This window comes from Parasteatoda tepidariorum, chromosome 12 (assembly GCF_982258835.1).
Source record: "Parasteatoda tepidariorum strain Cologne lab strain chromosome 12, Ptep-v5.0, whole genome shotgun sequence".
NCBI classification, from domain to species: Eukaryota; Metazoa; Arthropoda; class Arachnida; order Araneae; family Theridiidae; genus Parasteatoda; species Parasteatoda tepidariorum.
The window spans coordinates 9,046,763-9,070,580 of NC_141766.1; the positions used below are offsets into that span (position 1 = coordinate 9,046,763).

The 23,818-nt window shown below is 28.0% G+C and overlaps 1 long non-coding RNA gene across 1 annotated transcript in view; it reads right to left on the minus strand.

The window, feature by feature from the left end:
- LOC147800941 (uncharacterized) overlaps positions 1-18,136 on the minus strand; it is a 33,435-nt gene extending 15,299 nt beyond the window's left edge. The window contains exon 1 of the long non-coding RNA XR_015430838.1: positions 17,716-18,136. This is a non-coding gene — a long non-coding RNA (uncharacterized LOC147800941). The remainder of the gene's footprint in view (positions 1-17,715) is intronic.
- Positions 18,137-23,818: the final 5,682 nt, after the last annotated feature.

The window sequence follows — 23,818 nt, forward strand, 5'->3', positions numbered from 1 at the left end:
CACATGTCCATGGCCTCTTTATTTCCATTGGAAAATCAGGAGCTCAAACACCAGAAGTTCAAGCAGCAATAAATGTTTTAATACTTCATTCATGAGTTGTTGTATAACTCAACTAAATGCGTTCACATATTTCGAAACTGGTTCCCATCAGTTCAATTCAATGAGCCAAAAACTAACTGCAGGAATCAACGGCAACAAAAGTAAATAAAGTCTTCAAGATCTTTTGACAGATGATGTGCTGAAATACGACCTTCAATTTAACCTGGTGTTAATATTCGGCCTTAGTAATCTACAGGTGTCTATCAATATATTTCCAGCAATGCAAAGCGGGGGGCTTCATACTGATCAGCTTTCCTATCAGAACATCTTATATTTATCTAACATTTAAAGCCTTGAGCCATGCTGTCAAAAAAGATATTGAATCGTAAGCCCCACCTTAAACTATTGCTTTTATTATTTCAGACAATGCGTTAAATTCGGTGGCAAGGAAATTTGACAAGATAAACTTTAGAATACGTGTTTTTTGGTCAAAGGTCTTGTTGGTGAATTTATATTAAAGTGAGGAAGATAGCTGATGATTTTTACACAGCAGCTGTTTTCTTTTATTTTGTGAAATTTTTACAATTCAGCTTTGTTTTTTTAAAACATTCCATGTTTTCACTTTTTTTTTATTATGAGATTCTTGTTTCTTTTCCAGTTCCTTGGTTTTTCCTTACTTTCCAAAGCCGTTTACTTTCAATTATTACATTGAATGAAGACAGGGATTAAAAAAAAGTTGTTGCTGTCATTCCAATTCTTTTTATTTAATCATTTTTTAAAAACTTTTCCCCACAATTTTGCTAGCTTTAACTTCGATTGAATGTTAAAAGGATATAGTATCCTTGTTTTGGGCATTTATAACCTTTTTCTCGCTGCCTGTCTTCAAACAATGGGTTATTCAAGCCATGAGGTATATTTCAAACATATAATGAATCAATTTAGCAGCTGTTTTATTGCTCATTTTAATTTTATTTTGCTTCATTTTTACTATTCCGCTTTGGTTTTTCGTTAAAGATCACTGGATTGTAAATTAGCAGACGGAATTGTTTAGATTTTCCGCTTTAGACGAAATTTAATTTAATACAGCGCCCAACTGAGACAAACTTTACTTCATTTATCACCAAAATTATGTGTAAATAATAATTGAAATGATATTGTTTGCTTGCTGATTTCCAGCTAGCTAATACTTTCAGTTTAGTTTTGTTACAGCTTAAACGTAAATTTTCCATGAATATGAGAATGAGCCTATTATAAAAACTCTTTTTACATTGTACTGCTTATTTTTTCCTACATCCAAAAATAAGCAAATCACACCATATTTCAATTTGAGGATATTTTTAGATAGCCCAGAGGAAAGTTAGATTTTTTGTACCTCGTACATATTTTGTTTGACCCTTTTACTAGAGACTTTTCCATAAATGATAAAAAATACTCTAGCAAAATAAGAAAAACCAATCTCTAGTAGCTGAAAATACAATTCCTGTTTTCTAAGATGGGGGCATTTTGGAATTATTTTTTTCGAACTTGCAGCTGAGAAGCAGCTTCTTTGTGTACCCTTCTCACTTAGTCTAGTATTTCATCTTTCCCTGTTATCCCTTAATACTGGAGATATTTTTCACCCTATTTTTGTTTTTACCCTGTTACTTCACTTATTTCGTCTCCTTGTATCCACCTACAGCCCCACTCTTTTATCTCCTTATTTAATTTTTTTCTTTTTTTTTATATATATATACAGCACAGGGGGGGGACGAAATTCTTTTGGATGAAGTGGTGTTATGACCGTCCCCCATCGTCTGTCGAAGACTGTTCTCATTGGTCCTTAGGACATAGGTATGGTCTCCATGGGAATAGCGGCATCGGAGCAAATGGTTTCTATAGCAACCGGAGCAAGTGCAAATATTTGCTCTTCCTATCTGGTAGTCCAGGGGATTATGGGAGAAGAGGGACACATGATGATGATGATGATGAATGAACGAATGAATAAGAGAAGGATGAAAGGGGGGGGGGCAAGGGGGTCTGGAAGAAAAGTGGAAACTCAATCTGATAAAAGCCCGACACGAAATAACTAGTTTACACAGTGGGGGGAGGTGTATGTTGTACTTTATGCATACCTGAGTCACGATGCATACGCTACACACGTGTTAATACCAACCCTTTTCACTCTTTATACGTGGTAATAAGTAGAACCAGGTCAATATTTTCGAACGCCATGTACTCTATAGCCCCACTCATAAGATGTGGTTGAGTTTTTTTCGTTTTTCTCCATAAATAACAAATTACTTTTTCATGCATTTGTTCACGTTCGTTAACTCACTCTCAACATGTATATTTTGGTGCATCTGAGATGGTTGGGTGTCTTAAATTGAAAATCTCTGTTTAACAAAACTCTTCTAAAGAAAGAGCTGACTTTTTCTTCAAAACATTTTTATTATTTTATTTTTTCATTTGTTTATTTGTGTGTTTTCGGTTCACTTTTGTAGAAAATGTTACTTAAGCTGCAAGAAGATGTTGGGTTTTGATATAACTTATTTTCTTTTTTGATTTTGGTAATCGTGTATACAACATATTTCCAATTATAGCTTGAATGTGGATATTAGTATATCTAATTTAATATTTTTAATTAATTTTTTAGACATATTCTTAGTTCATAAAGAACTAAATAAAAAATTTAAAGACAAGTATTCTATTATTAAGTTATTATAAAATATTTTTATTAATGTATGTAATAAATATTTTGATATCTAGGCAAAGAGCGCTGTAGATTATACTTTCTTTTATACCAGAAGAAAACATTGTAGTAATTTTAAAAATTAAAACAAAGTAACACTTAGTTATTTTTTATACCATTATACTTACCTTAAACATGCTCCATGCTAACTATTCACGCTTACCAATAAATGCATCGATGCATTAGATTTCTGTTTTATCAATTTTATTTTATATTCGTCGTTGAACAGCCGACCCAATTTTGGGTTTACGACTACTAATTTTTAACTCCGTAGCCTTGTAATTTTGAACCAATCCAGACCACAAGGAAACTCCTGAATCAGTACCCCCAGAGGTATTGATTTGTTATAGGAACATGGAGGACTTTCTCGACTCGACAGATTTAACGTGCGTTAGTTACCATTTACTACATGGGGAGTCTTCGGCCCACGAACTCTTCGACGTGGGCCCAGTGCCCTACCAACCAGGCCATCCCGGCCTTTGTCTTATCAATTACATCTAATAATGAACGTAACTTACGAGCAAAATTCTAATATTTCTTTGAAAATATAATACTATACAGATTTCTGCCCATAATTCGCCTGTTAGTCTTTATTAGTCTGAAAGATAATTGAGAAAAATTACATGTATTTAAAGCAACCTAGTTTGATGGCGTATTTAAATTTCCTCTAACCAACTGCCTCTTGAGGAAGCGTAAATGCAAGATTTTTAGAGACAACTGCTTTCTTAAAAAAAGAGTCGTGGGATTTTTTTGCTTACGCAAAGTGGGTATTTTGTATTATTAGGTATCACTTTAGTTGAAAAAAATAAAAAAATCGCAGCAAAGTGATTTTAGATCATTGTAAAGATCACGAAAGTTTTAAATTTATAAAATAAATACTAAGAATGAAATAATTCAGATAAACCTTAGTTGATATTATCACGCAAGGAAGCAAAGGAAAATCAAGAAGAAAAAGAAGAAAAAAAATTTTTTAGTATGCCCAAGCAAATTTTATTGAGAATTTTTTTTCTTCAGATTTATTAAAAATCAAAAAGCTTGTAAATCAAAATAGTTGTAAGCAAGCACTTCTGTCATATTAAATTAAAATAAATAAATCGTTAGCGTTATTCCTGATTCTTCCTTACCAAGAAAAGAGAGAAATTATAATAATTATAAAATTGTTGTGCTAACGATAAAGAATTAAAAACGGTGATAGTGAATATTCGATGAACAATAGTTGAAATGAAACGCAATGAAGCAGCTCAAATGAAAAAAGCAAATTTTATTTAAGAAAAAAATCAAGTTTATCAAAAGTCAAAAAGCTAGTTAAACTTGTAAATCAAAATATTTGTGAGCAACAGCATCTGTCAGATAAAATTAAAAATAAGTAAATAAATCCGAAACGTTATTTCTGACTCTTTCTTTTTAATATAAAGGAGAAATAATAATAATAAAAATGTTGTGCTATAGATAATGAATAAAAAAGGGTGCTAATAAATATTCGATAATCAATAAAGGAAATTAGAAAGCAATGAAGCAACTGGAAAATAAAATGTAAAAACGCTCTTAGTACACATAAGCAAATTTCATTAGGAAATATTTTTTCAGGATTATTAAAAGTCAAAGAGCAAATTAAACTTGTAAATCAAAATATTTTTAAGCAACTGCTTCTATCAGTTTAAATTTTAAGAAAAATAATCTTTAACTTTATTTTTGATTCTTTCTTACTAAGAGAAAGGAGAAATAGTAATAAAGAAAAAGTGCTAAGGATAATGAATGAAAAACGGTGCTAATGAATATTCAATAACCAATAATTGAAATTGTAACACGATGAAGCAGCTTAAAAGTAGATTAAAAAAACGTTCTTAATACGCATAAGCATATTTTATTAAATTTTTTTCAAGTTTATTAAGGGCAAAAAGCTAGTAAAACTTGTAAATCAAAATATTTGTTAGCAACAGCTTCTGTCTGATTAAATTAAGAAAAATAAAAAATAAATAAATCTTAAACGTTGTTTCTGACTCTTCAGTGCTAAGAAGAAGGAAAAATGTACTAATTAATAAAAGTGTGCTAAAGATAATGAATGAAAAACGGTTCTAATGAATATTCGGTAATTAATAATTGAAATTGTAACACAATGAAGCAGCTTAAAAGTAGAATAAAATTTTTTGTTGATACACAGAATTATACTTTAAAAAAAAAGATTTATTACGAGACAAAAAGCTAGTAAAACTTGTATATTTGAATATTTGTTAGCAACTGCTTCAGTCAGATTGAATTTAATAAATAAATAAATCTTTAACGATTAATAAGGATTAATAATAATAAAAAATTTTGTGCTAAGGATACTGAATGAAAAGCGGTTCTAATGAATATTTAACATACAATAATTGAAATTGTAACGCAATGAAGCAGCTGAAAAAAAAAGAATAAAAAATGTTAATAGTACAAGTAAGCAAACTTCATTAAAATTTTTTTTTTCAGGTTCATTGAGAGACAAAAAGCTAGTAAAACTTATAAATCAATATATTAGAACACAACTGCTTCTGTCATATTAAATTTAAAATATAAATAAGTGAAAAAATATTTAACGTTATTTCTGAATCTTTCTTATTAAGAAAAAAAGAGAAAGATTAAAAAAAAATTTGTGCTAAGGATACTGAATGAAAAATGGTGCTAATGAATATTCGACAATCAATATTTGATAGTGTAACGCATTGAAGCAGCTAAAAACTAAGTATGGTAGCAAAGAACAGCTTCTGTCAGATTTTGAAGAAAAAAAAATCGTTAATGCTATTTTTGAATGTTTTTTGCCTAAAAAAAAATTATAATAATGTGTGTCTTCATTACAAAAGAACTAATTAGTTCTCATTATTCATTGCTATCTACATCAAATATTGTTTTGACTGCGTCTCCAATTCAACAATCCCCTTTAAGACTAATGTCAAGGCGAAAGTCTGTTCAAAACATGTATTTCGAATTCTTTTTATAAATATGTTTACTACAATACCTATTTCGGAGAAACAATCGATATGTTCTTGGAAATCTATCTGATAAAAGCTTGAAAACTGATATTTTTCTGCGGCCAGACTGTTTGAGTTGGGTCATCCTCCCTCAGGTTTCTCCTGGATTTCAACGGGAGAAGATATATCGTTACATTTTCCTTAATTTTATTCTTTCAATCTTTATTTCAATGCCCGATGAAAGATTTGCTTTCCAACGTAAAATAATTCCAGAATGATAAATATTTATTTAAGGTTATGCAAAGTTTGTTTGCGTATATTATTTGTTACTTTTATTTCAATAATGAAATGCCCACTGAAAAAAAAATGAAATACTATTTTTACTTATAAAAGTATTTTAGTAAGTGAATAATATTATTAGCTTTCAGAATTAAAACTCACATTTCTTAGAAAAATCTTGAGATTTTGATTCGTTATGAAATCACACGATTTCTTGAGAAACGTCAGCTCTCAAATGCTTGAAGAGAATTTTTCTAGCTCGTGTGATTTCAGTACATTCTGGGAGTTTCTCAAAATTTTTATCTGAAAATCTTAAACCGTTTGACCAGTGTGACGGGATAGTACAGGGGTTAGTTCTTCTTCGTGTGAAGCTGATTTCCCAGTTCAATTCGTTGTGATAACTGATTACTCATTTCGTTTTACCTTATTAACTTAATGTTATATTTTCTAATCAATTATGAAAAAAATATACTGTATTGAGCTTTTGGCGAAATTCGTATTGTCAAACAGTGTGATCATCGAAATTTCTTCAACTTGACGAAATGTTCATTTGCAGCATTTCGTTGACCAATTCGCAAAAAAAATGTTTCCTGAAAAACTAAGTAATTTTTATGAATATTGAGTACACATTTTTCAGAGTGTAATAGTAGTTTCATTATTATTATATTTTCATGATATTATTTGATTTAGTGCATTGCTAATAAGTAAAAATTACTATTTGTTTCTCTTGACGAATACAAACAATTTTATATAATAATTTCCTAATTCTTTTAAATGTCAGATATCGAGAATTTCAATAGAAGAATCAATGATGTTTTACATTTGAAATTTAAATTATTTAATGAAACTAAAATAATAAAAATCATATTTTACCCAATAGCACAAAACGATTTTATTAATAAATGGATACATTGGAGTTGGATATTTGAAGAGGGGTTATGTGCATCAATTTCCACATTTTCAAATTTGATAAAATATGGTAAACAAGCTTGTTTGAACCTAAGATTGTTGAACTCTAAATCGTATAGTTATGGACCCAAGTCTTGCGTGAGTGGAGTTAGATAAGTCAATCATAACTTAGCTACAATTAAAAAAAATGAAAAAATAAATACCAAAAATTAGTTTTTTTACTTAATAAATAGGTTATCGAAATGTGAAAAATGTAATTTTTTTGTAGAAAAAATTTTGAACTTTTATACTGAAATCAAAACAATGTAATTTTTTCTAATTCCTTATATCTTCTATTTAAAGAAAACACAGTTATTATTTTTGTAATAGTATTTGAAAAGAAAATAAGTGATGGACAATACATTACATTTTTAGGAAGCTTTTGTTTTTAGAACTGATTTCTGATTTAAATGTTTTCTATAGTTTGTCTGAAGTAAGAACTCCTCCAGGCATTTGTTTGGAACTGTGGCGGTGACTATGGTAACGAGGTATGACTATTTCAAGCAGGGGTACGGGGTCCCTGTTTTAGAGTGGTTTCGGGTCGGGTCGGGGAGAGAAAGGGAATCTCTTCGGTCTATTGTGTTAGTCCTAGCGTGAAGCTACCCTCCTTAAAATGCGCCATTCTTGTTTCCAGAGCACCAGACGGCCTCAGACTTTGTGGCGGGAGGAATTCTTAGCTTAGACAAACTACTATTTCAGCTGCCAAATCAATGTGGAGTCTTTACTTTCCATGACTTGGGATGGGGCTCGATTCTTTGGGTAAAAGGTTGGATACTTGATCATATTATAGCTTTCGTGATCTTATCTTGATGCCTCAGAATCCTTTTCTACTGAAATGTTCAGCAAAGATCAACCACGGTTGGACGCTGGGGAGTGTGGTGCGGAGGCCGTGAGATTATTACCATCTGCATTCTGATTTATATTGTCATAGTGAAGTGTGGGGATGTGTAAATAATCTTTTCGGAACATCAATAAGTATGAATCACAGAGTATCGCCAATAGCTCATTAATCTAAATTTGCTAAGAAGATAAGAACAAATCCAATCCAAATCTTCGATTTCGAGAAAAAATAAATTAAGGAAATAATAATATTAGTTCAAAAATTATCAGGAAAAAGAATACAAAATTTACGGTTCTTGATTTGAAAATCAAAATTGATATATTTAAATAAACGATCTGAAGCTGTAAAAATAATAACATTTCTCAAGTAGCAATGATCTAAAAATATATTTTGAAATTATAATAGCAATAATTATAATTGAAATAACAATAATAATAATGATAATAACAATAACTATAATAGTATGAATTATTATAATAATAATTATTATAATAATTATAATAATAATTATGATAATAGTAACTATAATTACAAAAATCATGACAATAGTAATTATAGCAATAATTATAACAATAGTTATGATAATAATAATCTCTCCAAATGCATCATTTACCTATGAAGTTTTTTTTCCTTAAAATTTATTTTCGTGGTGTAGATTTTATTTCCAACTTAGATCTCTTCTCAATTTAGTGTTGCTTCTTTGGAAACTGCTCTTTATGATTTGCTAATTATGTTTTGCTAACTTTATGATTTGCTAATTTTAATTGAAAAACTGTGATAACTAAAACTAAGGCATAAAATGAAGTTTATCGGAAAACGAAATACTATTATTTTTCTCTCAAATGTAATATGGGGCAATTCTACAGTTTTGTTTCAAGCATGACGTAAGTAATAATTTATATTTTCGTTTAAAAAGTAAATAAAAATAAATAAATAAATAAACTTTTTGTAAATACGTAGATATTTATCAATGTCTGAAATATTGAACAAAGAGAAGCTGCATTAAAACAAGTTAACTATATTTATAAAAATACCCTGAAAAATTTAAAATTCATTCCTATTTTTATTGCTGTTTTTTCCCCTCAACTTTAAATTTAATATTGTTACATACAGGGTGTCCTAAATTGGTAGTTCTGCAACTTTATTTATGTCGTACTAGAGCTGCACTACGGACTATTAGCAACGATCTAGGAAGATGATCGGGAAATGGTCTAGGAATTTCTTACCGGCGTTGGTAGCCCGATGACCTACCTGCCCGCAAGGTCGAGCATTTTTCCATAGAACAGTTTGAAAAGGACCAATACTGCGTATTCTAGTTCCCATTGCGGTCTGATAAAAGTGGTAAACTCACTGACTGTGTCTTTACGATCAGTCTAGTGGATCTTAATTGGACCGACGAGTTTCAAAATTTTTTTACAGCAAAACGTTTACGTTATTCTTATGCTCATTATGCAGCAATATTATGCTAGTGGTAATAAAATTTTTCACCTAGAATTTAGAGTTTTAGTTCATAATTTCTTCAATAGATACGTAGTTCTGCAGATGAATGGTGTCTAAATCAAAGTAAATAAAAACCTGCAAATTACAAATTTGATAACTTCGAAATATTTTATTAAATGAAAATCACTTTATAATATTTCGAAATGCCTATTATCAGCCTAATAACAAAGAGCATTTCGTTAGCAATTAAACAGCCAAGCAAAAGAATAAGCGCCTTAGAAATATTTAAATTGATCACTTAGAAATATTTAAATTGATCAGTATTCAGACCCACTATCATAAATACTCATGTTTCATAAAAAACATCACAACACACATCAACGCGCAACAGAAAGATCTGACAAAGAAAATTTCTGAACTAAACAAGGAATTCTGGAAAGAAAATTTTATGATCTGTTTGTTGATTTTTCTGTAAGAATTGTTTTTTAATCTTTACACTTTTCTAATGTTAAATTTTTGACAACCGACAGTATATTTTAGAACACGCTGTATATTTATTTTAATGTATACCATGAATGAGTTTCCATGTTTTATACAACAGCAGTTTATTATCTATTACAAAATAAAGAAATTTTGAAATTTATATTTTAGGAGCTCTAAATCAAATGTTCTACATATATGTGTGTTTGTAACTGTTTCGAAACATTTGATTGTTAAAGAAACTTATGTTAATTTGACTACTCTTCTCTCTGACTGGTACGTTGTTTTTAATTAAAGTTGTGTAAAGTTAAGGCCTAATCAAGGCCTTAACAAGCAAATAAAGTTAAAGCCGCTGCAATAGGCCTAAGGAAGTATGGAAAAAGGAAAAAAATTATTTATATTTTTCCTTACTGTAAATCTATTATTAGTATTTTTATTGGAGCATATATAATAAATTGAATGAGTGCGTATAGAGCTTAAGCACCAGATATAGAGTTTAATATCACTTACACACTAAATCTATCGCTTTACATATAATTCTTCCACTGCTATAAACTATTACCATTTACATTGCAAAGAATATGCAATGTACGCAAAGAATAAGTTTACTTGTTTTATATTGCAGAAATTAAGTTTATCATAAAGAAATCATATCAAAATAAAGAAATCTTTCAATTCTGAAGTTTTAGTTTCAGGAGTTTTAAATCACAAGTCCTTAATGTGTGTGCATTTTTAACTGTTTCAAGTCATTAGACTGCTATGGAAACTAATATTCCGTTTTATCAATCTTGCTAAGATATCCTAAACTTTATTTGTGCAATTTTAATGCAAATTAATCGCATTATATCTATTCAATAGGAAAATTAATTTATTTCTAATATTATAACCATTTTTTTAAAATTTTCCTCTGACTTAAATTTATTGTTACCACTTACTTTCAATTTCTTGTTTGCAAAGAATGAGAAATAAAGCTTATTACCATTTACTCAAAATAGAGAAATCTTTCAATTCTGTTTCAATTTATGGAGTTCTTATTCAAAAGTCCTTGATATATAAGCATTTGTAACTATTTCAAATCGTTAGATTGTTTTAGAAACTAATCATATTTTTTTTATCTGACTTGATAAGGTATCTTAAATTTAAGTTGTGCAATATTAATCTTACTAGATGTAATTAAGTACGTAATTCATTTATGATATTATAGCCCTTTTCTTCAGTTTTTTCTCTGCTATAAATTTATTATTACTTTCAATTTCATAGCATGCAAATATGGAATTTATATGTTCTATAAGGCTGAAATAAAGTTTATTACCACCTGCATAAAAGGCACAAATCTTAGAATGCTGAAGCTATAACTTTTGGGCGTGTTAAATCATAAGTGCTTTATGTGAGTGCAATTGCAAATGTAACTGCTTCATTAATTAAATCATTAATTAAATCATTAAAAAAAACTTTTATTTAAGTAGTAAGCTGTCTTTAATTTAAATTGCACTATGTTAATCGGATTTTTATCCATATGTACCTTTATTTTAACTTTTTGTACATCATTTAGATCCATAAAATGATTGAATTTATAGGCTTTACATTTCCATGTTTCGACTTATACAAATTATTGATATCGTTTAATTTTCCATCGGACAAAAACCCTCGGAACATAATATTAATCACCTAATTCCCTTCCCACAAATTTATTTTAACTGCTTATATTGGATTAAAATGTGCAAAAAGAGTTTAAAATTTTATCTAACAGAAATGAAGTTTTCACTTACACATAAAATAAAGAGATATTTTAATTTTGAATCTTTTAATTTTAAGAGTTCTAAATCTCAAGTCTTTTATATGTGTGCAATTGTAACTGTAACTGTTTCAAACCATTAGATTGTTAAAGAAACTTATCTTTATTTGCGTACTCTTCCAACTGACTGGTACGTTGTCTTTAACTTAAGTTGTGCAATGTTAATCGCATTAGGCCTAATCAAGAGGAAAACTAGTATTTCTGCTTCAACAGTCCTTATGTAAATTCCGATAAGGGTGAAAGAGAAGTTCTCATCCAGCCTTTAGAAAACTCAATTGCATTAAAGACAGGCACTGTGACATATTAACAATCCAACAGAACTCTCTCCTTTGTGTTTGCAAGTTAAACTTATTAGTCAACGGAGGCCTAGAGTGTACTGGTGTAGCAAATTATATTTGTCTTCAGCTTTTCTTTGGTTGAGGATGGCCTCTCAGAGACCGATGACTCAAATTCAAGTCCATAAAGACTAATATGTCGAAAGTGGAGTGACGTCACTTGCGACGAGCGTGTGCGCAAATATTTGCTCCAAATATTGCCTCAGGGTCCCTAAACCCATTGATATCCAGTGGTAGGAGGAGGTCAGAGGGGGGTTTGCATCAGGTGCGATTAATTCAATGCCTCGATGTCCGCAGGTAATCAAGAAGATCGCCCTGGGCAAACAGCGTAGGATCGAGCTCTGTTTTATTGTTTCTATTTTGCCGACAACTTTTCCACGACAAATAAGCGATTAAGAATGGGTGCACGGCTTATTGAGATGGGGCATGAGCCGCCCCATGACGAATGAGATTACGCCCTATGACCTTCTCTAGAGGGAGGTTAAATGGGTATGCCCCCCTTTTCTACTCTTTGTGATCTATTATGTGTTTCGTTACTATGACGATACCTTGTTGTTTGAAGGGGCCTACAAGATAATGTCGTGGTTTTAGGTATAATCATAAAACGTCAAGCGGTCACGCGCGGTGTCCGTTTTTGTTTGAAGATTGTGGGTGGAGGTCGAATGAAGAGAGGCTTCTCTAAATGGTTCAGAATTAAAAGCATCGAAGAGAATGCTCTCTTTTAAATGACTTTTTAGACAGAGGAATAGATAAAAATCGTTCTACTAATTTTATACAAATGTACGTTGACTATAGTTATATAAATAACTACTATTACACTTTCTACAGCTCCCTAACAGGTATAAAGATAACTTTTTATACCCATATGCAGACTTGAATCTACAGCTAAAATGAGCTCAAGATATTCAAGATATGAGATCTTTAATTTTTTATCAAAAAAATAACTATTAAAACTTTAAAAAAATCAACTTTTTATTTTAAATGTTCGTTTGTTTTCAAAATTAATTAAACAAGTTTTGCGCTATTAAATTATTATTTTTGTATTACAGTTTACTTACTTGGCAGAGATGTAAACACATGCTTTTTGTTTGCTTTCTAACTAAAATGTCAATTAAAAGCAAAAATTTCTTATAAATTTATAAAAATACACACACCAGTACTTAATCCATTGTCTATGTCCCTAAGAGGGCATTTATCGGTTAATGATTAAGGTTGGAAGACAAGACAGAAAATTAAAACATTTAAATACAGGGTTATTAGTTGAATTACATCACAATAATCTTGAATGTTTTGTTGACATACAATCAATAGGATACATAATTAATGTGATCATTTGCAGATATAACATCAAGCTCAGAATGTAATACGTGAGTTGTTGGGAGATTTCTATGAGTTTTGTGGATTATAAAAAATACAAAACAAATCAACGATGATATGCATAGACGATGAAAAAAGCAAACTAAATGGTAAGGGGGATTAATAGTACAAGTATATACAGGTGAAACATATTATCAGTTTTGAATAAATAAATGTCATCTAAGTAAAGAGAAGATCTTTAGTAAATAAACTGTTTTTCCAACTATGATAGGACTTTTGCTGTTGTAGGAGAATTGTTGAAACAGGGGGCTTGTTTGCAGTCTGCTTTGATGTTATGCCCACAAGGTGATTATTAAGTAACTTTGACGTCATATGACCCTTTTGAGAGCTTACCAATTAAAAGAACATTTTGTACATTGGTATTATGATCAATACGCTCATTATATCAGATATGTGCTCAAGAATGACGTCAAAAATGATTCCATAGTTCTAACTGTTACAGTTACAAAAATTTCGAAGTTAACAAAAGAGCAATACCCACTTTTCTTGATCGAAACGCAATCTTTTACAGTTAAAAACCTAAAATTGAGTTGGAACGATATTTTTAGCTCAAGAAATTGTCACATTAAGCTTTTGCCAAGCGTCACCATTTTTCATTACAGCTAAAGAGAAGAGCTTTAAAATTACCAACCTATATCCATAGTTTTTTATTCGTTTTTTAAGGTTTTTATCGTTAGTGATCACGAAAAATGGCGACGATTGCCAAAAACCTAGTATCACAATTTCTTTGAGTTGAAAATTTCATTCCAACTCCATTTTAGGTTTTATACTGTAAAGATTAAATTTCAATCACGAAATTTGCGTGTTGCTTCTGAAAATTTTGAATTTTTTTGACTGTAACTGTAATAAAGAAAGCTACGCAATCGTTTTTAACCCCAATCTTGAACTCATGCATAAATCATAATACCTATGCACAAAATTTTATTCTGTTTTTTTTTCAAACGCCATGTTCTCGAGTGGGTAGTACGACGTCAGAGTTATTTTATAATTCCCCTGTACTTTGCTTGAGTACTAAAAATTATAATGAATTATATATAAAGTTTAAATTTTTACTATATTATTTATGTGTGATAAACGATATCCATCTTAATATAAAAATTAAAATAATCTTTAGCAGTAATAAAAAACTCTCTTTGTAAAGGAATGACTCATATTACTCTCATAAATTTCTAGTTTGCTAGTGTTGAAAAATTTCAGTTTTCTACTTTTTTTAATAAATTTTCCCCGCATATTTCGGTAATGTTGGCAATTTTATGGTTTTTATGAAACATGGAGAACTACAGTACAAAAATAATTAAGAATAAGAATAAACTGTATGATTAAAGTAGTATTCGATTATTCGTTTTTGAGGAAAAAAATAATACATTTTAAAAATACTCATGTCAGAAAGCGTATATTTGTATCGAAGCTCATAATTACATGTATACTTCTTGATGCACAACACTTCTTAAATTGTGTTACTCCTTAAAAAAATAATTTATTTGTGATATTTTTTTGTAAAAGTGACAACTGACGTAAAAGAAAAATGACAAAAAAACAACATGCTGAAATACTGTCTTCAACTTTAAAAATGGGAAATGTGTAGTGCAGTACTGTAGAATGATAAATATCTCTTTATTAAATGTATTAAGTTGATATCTAGCTTGTTATGAAGGAAATCAGTTCAATACTAAATTTTGGTTTTTGTAACAAACAGCTCATGTTAATTTAAAAATATTCATTTCGTGTTTGATAATTTTTTTTCCTTAATATTTACCAAGCCTTTAAAGTTTGCTATATATTTAAGATTTAATACACAAAATATGTGATGGATAAAAGTATTATATTATTTTAGTTAAAACTATTTTTATTTAAATTTTGATGAGCCAAAAATAAATAGAATTAATGGTATTTTAATGAAACAAATGTATTTCATAACAAAATGCCATCATCGGCTTCAACAAACAGAGACGCATGGTGCTGTAGTATCAAACTAATGTGAATAATAAAGGATTATTCAGAAGATGTCATTGCTAAGTTTACAATTAACTATGAATTTTAATTTCTTTTTCAAAAAATGTAAAGAAAATTTTTTTTTCAAGAAATTGATCAAACCATTGAAGTTTTTGAAATATATAATATTTTATACATGAAATCTGCGACCAGAAGACAACAAATTATTCAGGTAAAATTTTATTGCAATTTTAATAATAAAAATGAATTACGTTTTGTATAAATTGTAAGAGAAATTTAGATACAGAAATTTGTAACAAAATAATTTAAATACTACTTCGATAAAACATAGTTTTAGTTATTATCTAAAATGTAAGTAATTATAATATATTCAATAATAAATCAATTTCTTTCGAAAATATCAACATTTGTATGCAAGTGTAAAGTTCATTTTTCAATAAATATTTCATATATAATATTTTGTGCAACATTTTATATTTTATATAACGGAAATTATTAAGTTTACAATCACAAAAGCATTTTATTTTATTACCAATATAGTTTCAGACAACTCTACTAAAGAGTAAAGTAATTTTAAAACCTTTAAACGTTTAAATTTTGAATATTATTCATACATACTGTCTGATATAAATGTTTTTGTAAAATTTAAGATAGAATACTATAAACGTATTATTTACTGACAAAGCTTTGCAAATGATTTAGAAAAAAAAAATTTAAAACACTGAATATTGAAAAAAATTATTGCTAAAATTTTTAATGGGTCATATAGTCACTATTATCAATAATTTTTATAAATGGCATATTGCATGAAATCTATTATGACACAATACCTTTCATAAATACTTATTTAGGATAATTTTTTGATCGTTAGAAATGCCATTTACAATTAGAACTTCTTTAAACCTACTCAACAAAGTGAGAAATTAATATTATTACAAAATGAGCAGAATTTTTTTTATTACTATAAGGTATATTATTAATTAATATAGTAGGATTTAATTTGAGTTGGTGGAAACATTTATAAGAGATTTTGTCATCCTAAAATTTCATAGAATAATTTTAAGTAAATGAAAGAATTTCCCTTTTTGACTTATGGTTATGATGTAACATCTGGGTATAAATAAAAATTTGCTTTGATAATCTGTCGCGGAAGTAAATGCAGAAAGTTTTAATTTACTTTTAATTTTTATGATTAGATTTTAAAAATATTAGAAATAAAAATTATGATTTAGTGAGAAAAAACATTTAGATTTTAGTGAGAAATTAAGCAAATAATTTCATTAATTATTTTAAAGAATCAAAACATGCATAATTTAATTTTCTTTTATAAAAAAGGCAGATAAATAATCGTCTCATGGAATGTTTCAGACAAATTATTTTTATCGTCTCTATCTCATTTTTAAATACGGTATTTAAAATCTGTAATATATTTTATTAAGTTTTATCGATAATAGCGAGAAGGTTTAAAGTAAGTTGGATGTCTGATTAACAATTAATTATTTAAATTAATAAAAATATCATGATTTTTTTTAGTTCACTGTGGCTCTACAAAGTAGTTACTAAAACAAATAAAACATTCTCTTTTTATTCGTAATATATGCTATTTAATTGTCAATTTCGGTAACTTCCTCATTTCTACGATTCTTTTTTACAAAATTTAGTCTTAGAACAGGTTCCTACTTGAGATTAATAATTACTTATTATTAGCATTTTAATTTAAATAAATTATTAAATAAAGTCAAGAGAGAGTGCATCATTATAAGTTTATAAGTGTTTAAGTGATGTGAGTTAATAAATGAATGACTAATCCATTTGTTTAAGAGAACTATAATTCACTACTTTTTTTTGGTGATAATTTATTATGGACTAAGATTTAAATTTTGTTCATTTCTGCTTATTTCACATCTCCGAAATCTGATTCTTAACAATATAATTAAGGCTAATTGATTTAGTTTTGATTATAAAAATAATTATCTGCATAAATATTTAACTTACCGTATTTTTGAGTAATTTTTTTAAAATTAAAACTCAGTAGCTGTTATACTCGAAGAAAAAAAATCCAATAAATAAATAAAATAAATATACAAATAAATTAAAATCTTGAAATCTTTACCTGAAATCTTTTCGTAATGGTTTTCTGCACAATTAATCGCGTTATTCATTACGTTTAAAGTATTGTTTTCATACAAATTCCTCATTTTTGCGTAACTTAACATATACCGATTTTATTTAACATAAACCAATTTTATTTCACGTAAACAGACAAACATTACTTTCTGCATATATGCAATGAAGAAAATGCTAGATCGATGCTGAACTAGTTATGCGTTTAACATTTACAATGTAATTTTGATGAATTTCACAAAAATATAAAACCGTAGCTTTACGCGCATCGGCTTCATCACTAAAAATTAAGGCTTTGTTGTTATTAATATCAAGTTAATAAATTTTCAAATCCTTTACTATCATTTTAATCTTAAGCATGTTTATAAACCGTAAAGCAAGCCGGAAGCTAATTAAGCCTGCCTTGACCTATGCCAAAAAGATAACAATCTTACCCGAAATAGGTGAAATAGTTGCGACATCACAGTGGTTATCAAAATTCTTGGTTCGTAAATTCCTAACGAACTTAGTGTTAGATCAGTCTTGGCGTAATCCGTTAGCAAGCTGCAGTATCTAAAAGAGATGACAAGAAGTTCTGTTTCTGGTGGATCCTAGTGAGTGGGCCAAGGCGAGCTCGAGATTTATATAGAGTTAGTCTTGTTTGCTATTCGGTGCTAGTAACTGTTGACTCGAGTCCATAGCTTTGCTGGAGAGAAGAAAACTAATATTTGCTCGGCCGTTGACAATATTGATCTAATATTGGAAGGTCCTCTTTCTTAAAACCGCACTGTCATGCAAGCAACCGGTTCGTTTCCGTACAAAAAAAAAGAAGAAAGGAAGAGAAAACTTCAGAAGTTGAGAGTACCGCAAGGGGAAAGGAAAAACATAAGTTTTTTAAGTTTTTCGCCTCTGTCTGTCTTTTCGAAGGAAACCGTTTTGAAGAGAGCTGAGGATAGCTAAGAAGAGAATGAAGGAAGATTTTAATTAAATGTAAACAAGATGGAAAGGCAATTTGGACGATGGAACAGAACCGCTCTATTTTTTTTTTACTTAAAAAAATCGTTTAAACTTAGTAATTACACTTTTCTCGTCTCTTTGTCTTACGTTTTTTTTTTTACCCTTATCAAGTTCACGAAACGTTTGCTTATTTTAACCGATTTGCGTTTTTGGAATTTTTTTTGTTTTTTTTTTGTTAAAGACGTGATGATTTTTTTTCCCCTCAGAAAGTAAATCATTCTGTTTTGTTGCTAATGAACTCCTGGAAAATTGGTAAATGAGTGGGGAAAGAAATTAAAATTATTTATAAGTATGATAATTATTCTGGACATGCGACTGAAGTTATTAATTATGAAATTCATTAATATCCACACTCTGAAAAAAATTATACGTAATTTATTTTATTCTTTTCTTGGACAGAAGAGCTTATAAAAAACTGATGAGTTTGGCATTGACAGAATTCCATACTTGAAAAAGAAATATATTATAAAAATATTAAAAGACAAAAAACTAATAGTTCTTAATAAATATAAGGTATGAAAATAAAATTTTACGCATAAAAATTAATAATGACTAAAATTACTAAATATGAAATTCATTTATAATTAATTGAAGGAAATAAAAAAAAATCCTTTTATTTTTCTCATACACGCAAAAAAGTAATGTGAAAAATTATGATTACTTTTTTCATATTGCTTATTTTAAACGATTGCTTATTTTAATCGTTTGTTTATTTTAACCGATTTGTGCTAGCAGAATATTTTTTTAAAGACGTGATGATATTATTTTTCTCAGTAAATCCTTCTGTTTTGTTGCTAAAGAATTCCTAGAAAATTGGTAAATGAATCGAGAACGAAATTAAAATTATTTGAATGCATGATAATTATTCTGTACATAAGACTGAAATTATATATGGTATGAAATTCATTAATATCCACACTTGGAGAAATGACATGTAATTTATTTTATTTTTCACCCGGATAGAAACCTATTATAAAAAACAAATGAGATTGATTTTAACCGAATGTTACACTTAAAAACGAAATAGATTATAAGAATATTACATAAAAAATAGTAGTTTTCAATAAATATAAAATAAAATATTAAGTATTAATATTAATAATGACTGAAGTGACTAATTATTATATTCATTAGTAATCAAATTCACAGAAACAAAAAAATTCATTTTATTTTTCTCTTAGACACAAAAAATTAAGGGGAAAAGAATATGAATATTTTTTTCACATAACTTATTTTAAACAATTGCAAATTTAAATCGCTTGCTTATTTTAACCGGCTTGAGTTTGTGGAATATTTATTTTCTATAAAGATTGAATGACTTTTTTTTCCTTCTCAGAAAGTAAACCATTCTGTTTTGGTGCTAATGAGCTTCTGGAAAATTGGTAAATTATTTATAAGGAAGATAATTATTCCATATGACTGAAACTATAATTATGAAATTCATTAAGATCCACATGAGAAGTGATTTGTAATTATTTTATTTTTCACTTGGATAGAAAAATTATTATAAAAAGCTAATGAGTTTAGTACAAACAGAAAGTAATAATTAAAAAAGAAGTAGATTTTAAAAATATTAACAGTTTTCAATTAATATTAAGTATTAAAATAAAATATTATGCATGAAAATTAATAATGACTAAAATTACTAATTCATTTGTGACCGGAACAATTCATGAACAATGAACATTCCGGAACAATGAACAAATTCATTTATGACCGGTTTCCTAGAAATGAAAAATAGTTAATTCTATTTTCTCTTAGATACAAAAATTAACAAAAAAAATAGGGTTATTTGCTTATTACTCATCATTACATTGCTTATTTAAATAATTTAATTGATTAAATTATTTCAACTTATTGATTATCTTAAACGTTTGCTTATTTTAACCGATTTGCGTTTGTGGAATAATATTTTTAAGGACCTGATGATTTTTTCTTCTCAAAAAGTCAAACAATTTGTTTTGTTGCTAATGAACTCCTGGAAAGTTAGCAAATGCGTAAGAAAACAAATAAAAATTATAAATATGATGATTATTCTGTTCATATGACTGAAATTATTAATTATGGGAAAGTATTAATTATGTTTAATGAATTATGACATTCATTAAAATCCATTTTCTGAGAAATGATATGCTATTAATTTTATTTTTCACTTGGGCAGAAAATTTATTATACAACACAAATGAGTTTGGCACTATCAGAATGCCATGTCTGAAAAAGGAATTATTAAAAAATATTAAAATATAGAAACTGATAGTTTTTTCATAAATTTAAATTACTAAGGTAAAATGGTACATATAAAAACTGCATGAGTATTAAATTTATTTAGTAATAAGAGAAATGATAAATTATTTATTTCATTCTTACTTGGATTAAAAAGAAATGAAAAGTAGTGAGTTTGTATTAGCAGAAGGTAATATTAAGCAAGAGAAATAAATTATAAAAATATTAAAATTAAAATTATTAATATCGGCCAAAATTGCTAAAAATCAAATTCATTATTCAAATTCAAGGAAATGAAAAATATTTTATTTTATTTTTCTCCTAGACACAAGAAATGAATACTAAAAAAAACACGATTCAACAGAATGTCATAATTACAAAAAATATTAAAATATTAAAAAAATAATACTTTTTATCATAAATATGTAAAATATTAAATTAAAAATATGAATACAAAAATTTGATAATGAATGAAATTGATTATTATGAACTTCCTTCATAACCACACTCAATGAATTATTAAATAGTTCGTCTTTAACTTTTATAGAAACTAACTGAGAAAAAACTAATGATTTTGTAATTAACTCAACGTCCTTAAAAACAAATGAAATAAGTTACAAAAAATATTGAAAGATAAAAATTCAGTAGTTTTTATAATAAATTTAAAAAATTAAAATAAAAATTTCACTATAAAAATTTAATACAGTTATATTCATAACTGCATTCTCAGAAATGATAAATAGTTTTATTTTTGTCTTTGACTCAAAAATGATTATAGAAATTAATGAATTTGAATTAAAAAAAAAGACATAATAAACAAATAAAATAAACGATAAAAAATATCAAATATATAAATTGAAAGTTTTTTTAAGAGAACAAAACAAACATTCTACGAACTGCTTTAAAGTTTCATAAGTATTTTTGTTTATTGACTTAATGAGAACTTGATTTTATTAATTATTTAGATACAAAAATATTTTATAAAAAACAGCAAGCAAGATCATAAATCAACAAACTCATAACAATTAAAAAATAACGGAAAGTAAAAAGTTTTTAATAGAAAAAAGTTATAAATGCTTGCGTGCTTCATGATATTTTCATAAAACTAATTCATAGTGTAGTATAAGTTAGGAATGTATTTAATATCTATATTCAAATAAGAACAATCAATTATTGCTTTTTTTCCTCATCTTTTTGAAAGAGAACTGAAAATTGAAGTGCTAATGAGAAATAACCCTACTCCCATTTCATAATTATTATACTAAAAAAACTATTATTTTTACTTAAAAAACTTTAAAAGGACATAAAACCGATTCAAAGCGTATAAATAATAATTGTTAGATGTGTGAATAAAATTATATCAAATATGAATATAATAGAAAGTGTCGTTTTTTTCTTCTTACTTTTAGAGAAAAATTGCTAATTCAAATTATTTAAATATGCATACAAATGAATAAAAAAAGCAAAAACTTTTATGTGAAAAAAGTTTTAAATTATTCATGGATGATTATTAAATACGAAAGAATTTATCATATTTTAAATTTCTCAGATTTCGAATAATTGTTTTACTGTCTTTAGATAAAACAAAAGAATGACAAATGAAAAAATTAATGAAGAATCTGTTAAATTGTTAAATACGAAAATTTGTTTTTTGCAATTATTATAATGTTTCTAGAAAAATATCTGAAATTATTTTATGGAAAAATTAACATTAAAATAAAATTTGAAACAATTATAAAATAAATGGAATCGTGCGATTTTTCTTAAGTATGTTTAAACTGTGCTTTTTAAGTAAGTTTAAAAAAGGTCTTTTTATGTAAGTTTAAATTAGTTTTTCTTCGTAATTACTAGAGAAGAAAAAACTAAATAGAATCAAATAAAATTAAAATGCGATGAGGTTAAAAATAATAGAAGATTCCGCACTTACATATATATCCATGATATAAGGTACTAGAAGGTATGCCTACGATATTTTCATTTTGGTTTAGTACCTCATCACCGTCGGACTAACCATAAGAGGTTTGAAAGAGGGTTGAAAGAGAGGTTTGAAAGATATCTCTCGTATAAAGTGACATAAAAAGATTAATGGATTTGATAATAAAATAGGATGAAAATTGCATGAATTGAATATATTTTAAATCAAATGAAAGATAAGTGCTTTTTAAGTTAGGAATTTAATCTTAATTTCTTATTTATTTTACCTATAGCACAGAGAAAAAAATTCTGGCAAAATTACCATGCTTGTATGGTAGAGACATTTCTGGTAAAATAAAACATAATTCTAGTAATTAAACCATAATACCAAATTAATGAATCAAATACCATAACCATTACGGTATTTAAATCATTAATTTGGTAATTTTGCCGTTTGCTATGGTAACGTTTTGCCTGAAATTCTGGTTTTCAAATTATAATTCTTCTTACCCTATATTTAGTAACAAATACAAAACTGAAAATCAAATTTAACCAAATAAATGGTTTTTATGCCTTGTTCAAAAGTGTCTCGATAAAATTACCGAAACTTTCTTCATAACTTTCACTAATTTTATCATTTATTTGGTGATTTTAACTTTTGATGTCCAAGCCTCATATCAGGAATAATGATAGTAATCTTCTTACACTTCTATGGTCTATTTAAAATAACAGTATTTTTAAATGTTTTGGAGGAGTTAGATGACTGTTAATTTTTTCCTGTTTTAACATATTTTCTCAATTTTAACAAGAGGGAAAAGGACATGATTGATGGCTTCAAATGATTAATTTAGGTGTTTTAAAGGTACTAAACTTAAATATCTTAAACTATGGCAACTGTTTTATCCATCCTTCATGGTCCCGCAGTGGACTGATAAAGACACGGTTCCCAGTAGAACACCGAAGTCAATCATCACTGGCTGCGGTCAGTAAGCGGGTGGGGGAGCACTTTGATCAGTCTGCGTAGGAACCAAGGGTGCGCGCTATCCGTCCTCATTAAACTGTTCTACCGTAAAGGGCTCGGCATCACGCGCCGTTCATCGGGCTACCAAAGCAGAGGAGCCATCTCCTTTGCAGAGGTTCAAAATGTCATGTCTTCATATCATCCTCAGGGAAGTTTCCCAGACCGTCGCCAATAGCCCATTGAGCAGCTCTAGTGCCTCGTAAATAAAGTACCTACCATCTTTTATGGGGTAGTGGAATTTATTTATTTATTTGCAAACACGCGTGGGTTTCCTTGTGAATACAAATAATGGCTTAAAAACTCTTTCAAGTTTAAAAAACAGATCACTCAATTTTATAAAAGACAGCAAAAATATACATCCAGTGTTATAGCGGGATTCAAAC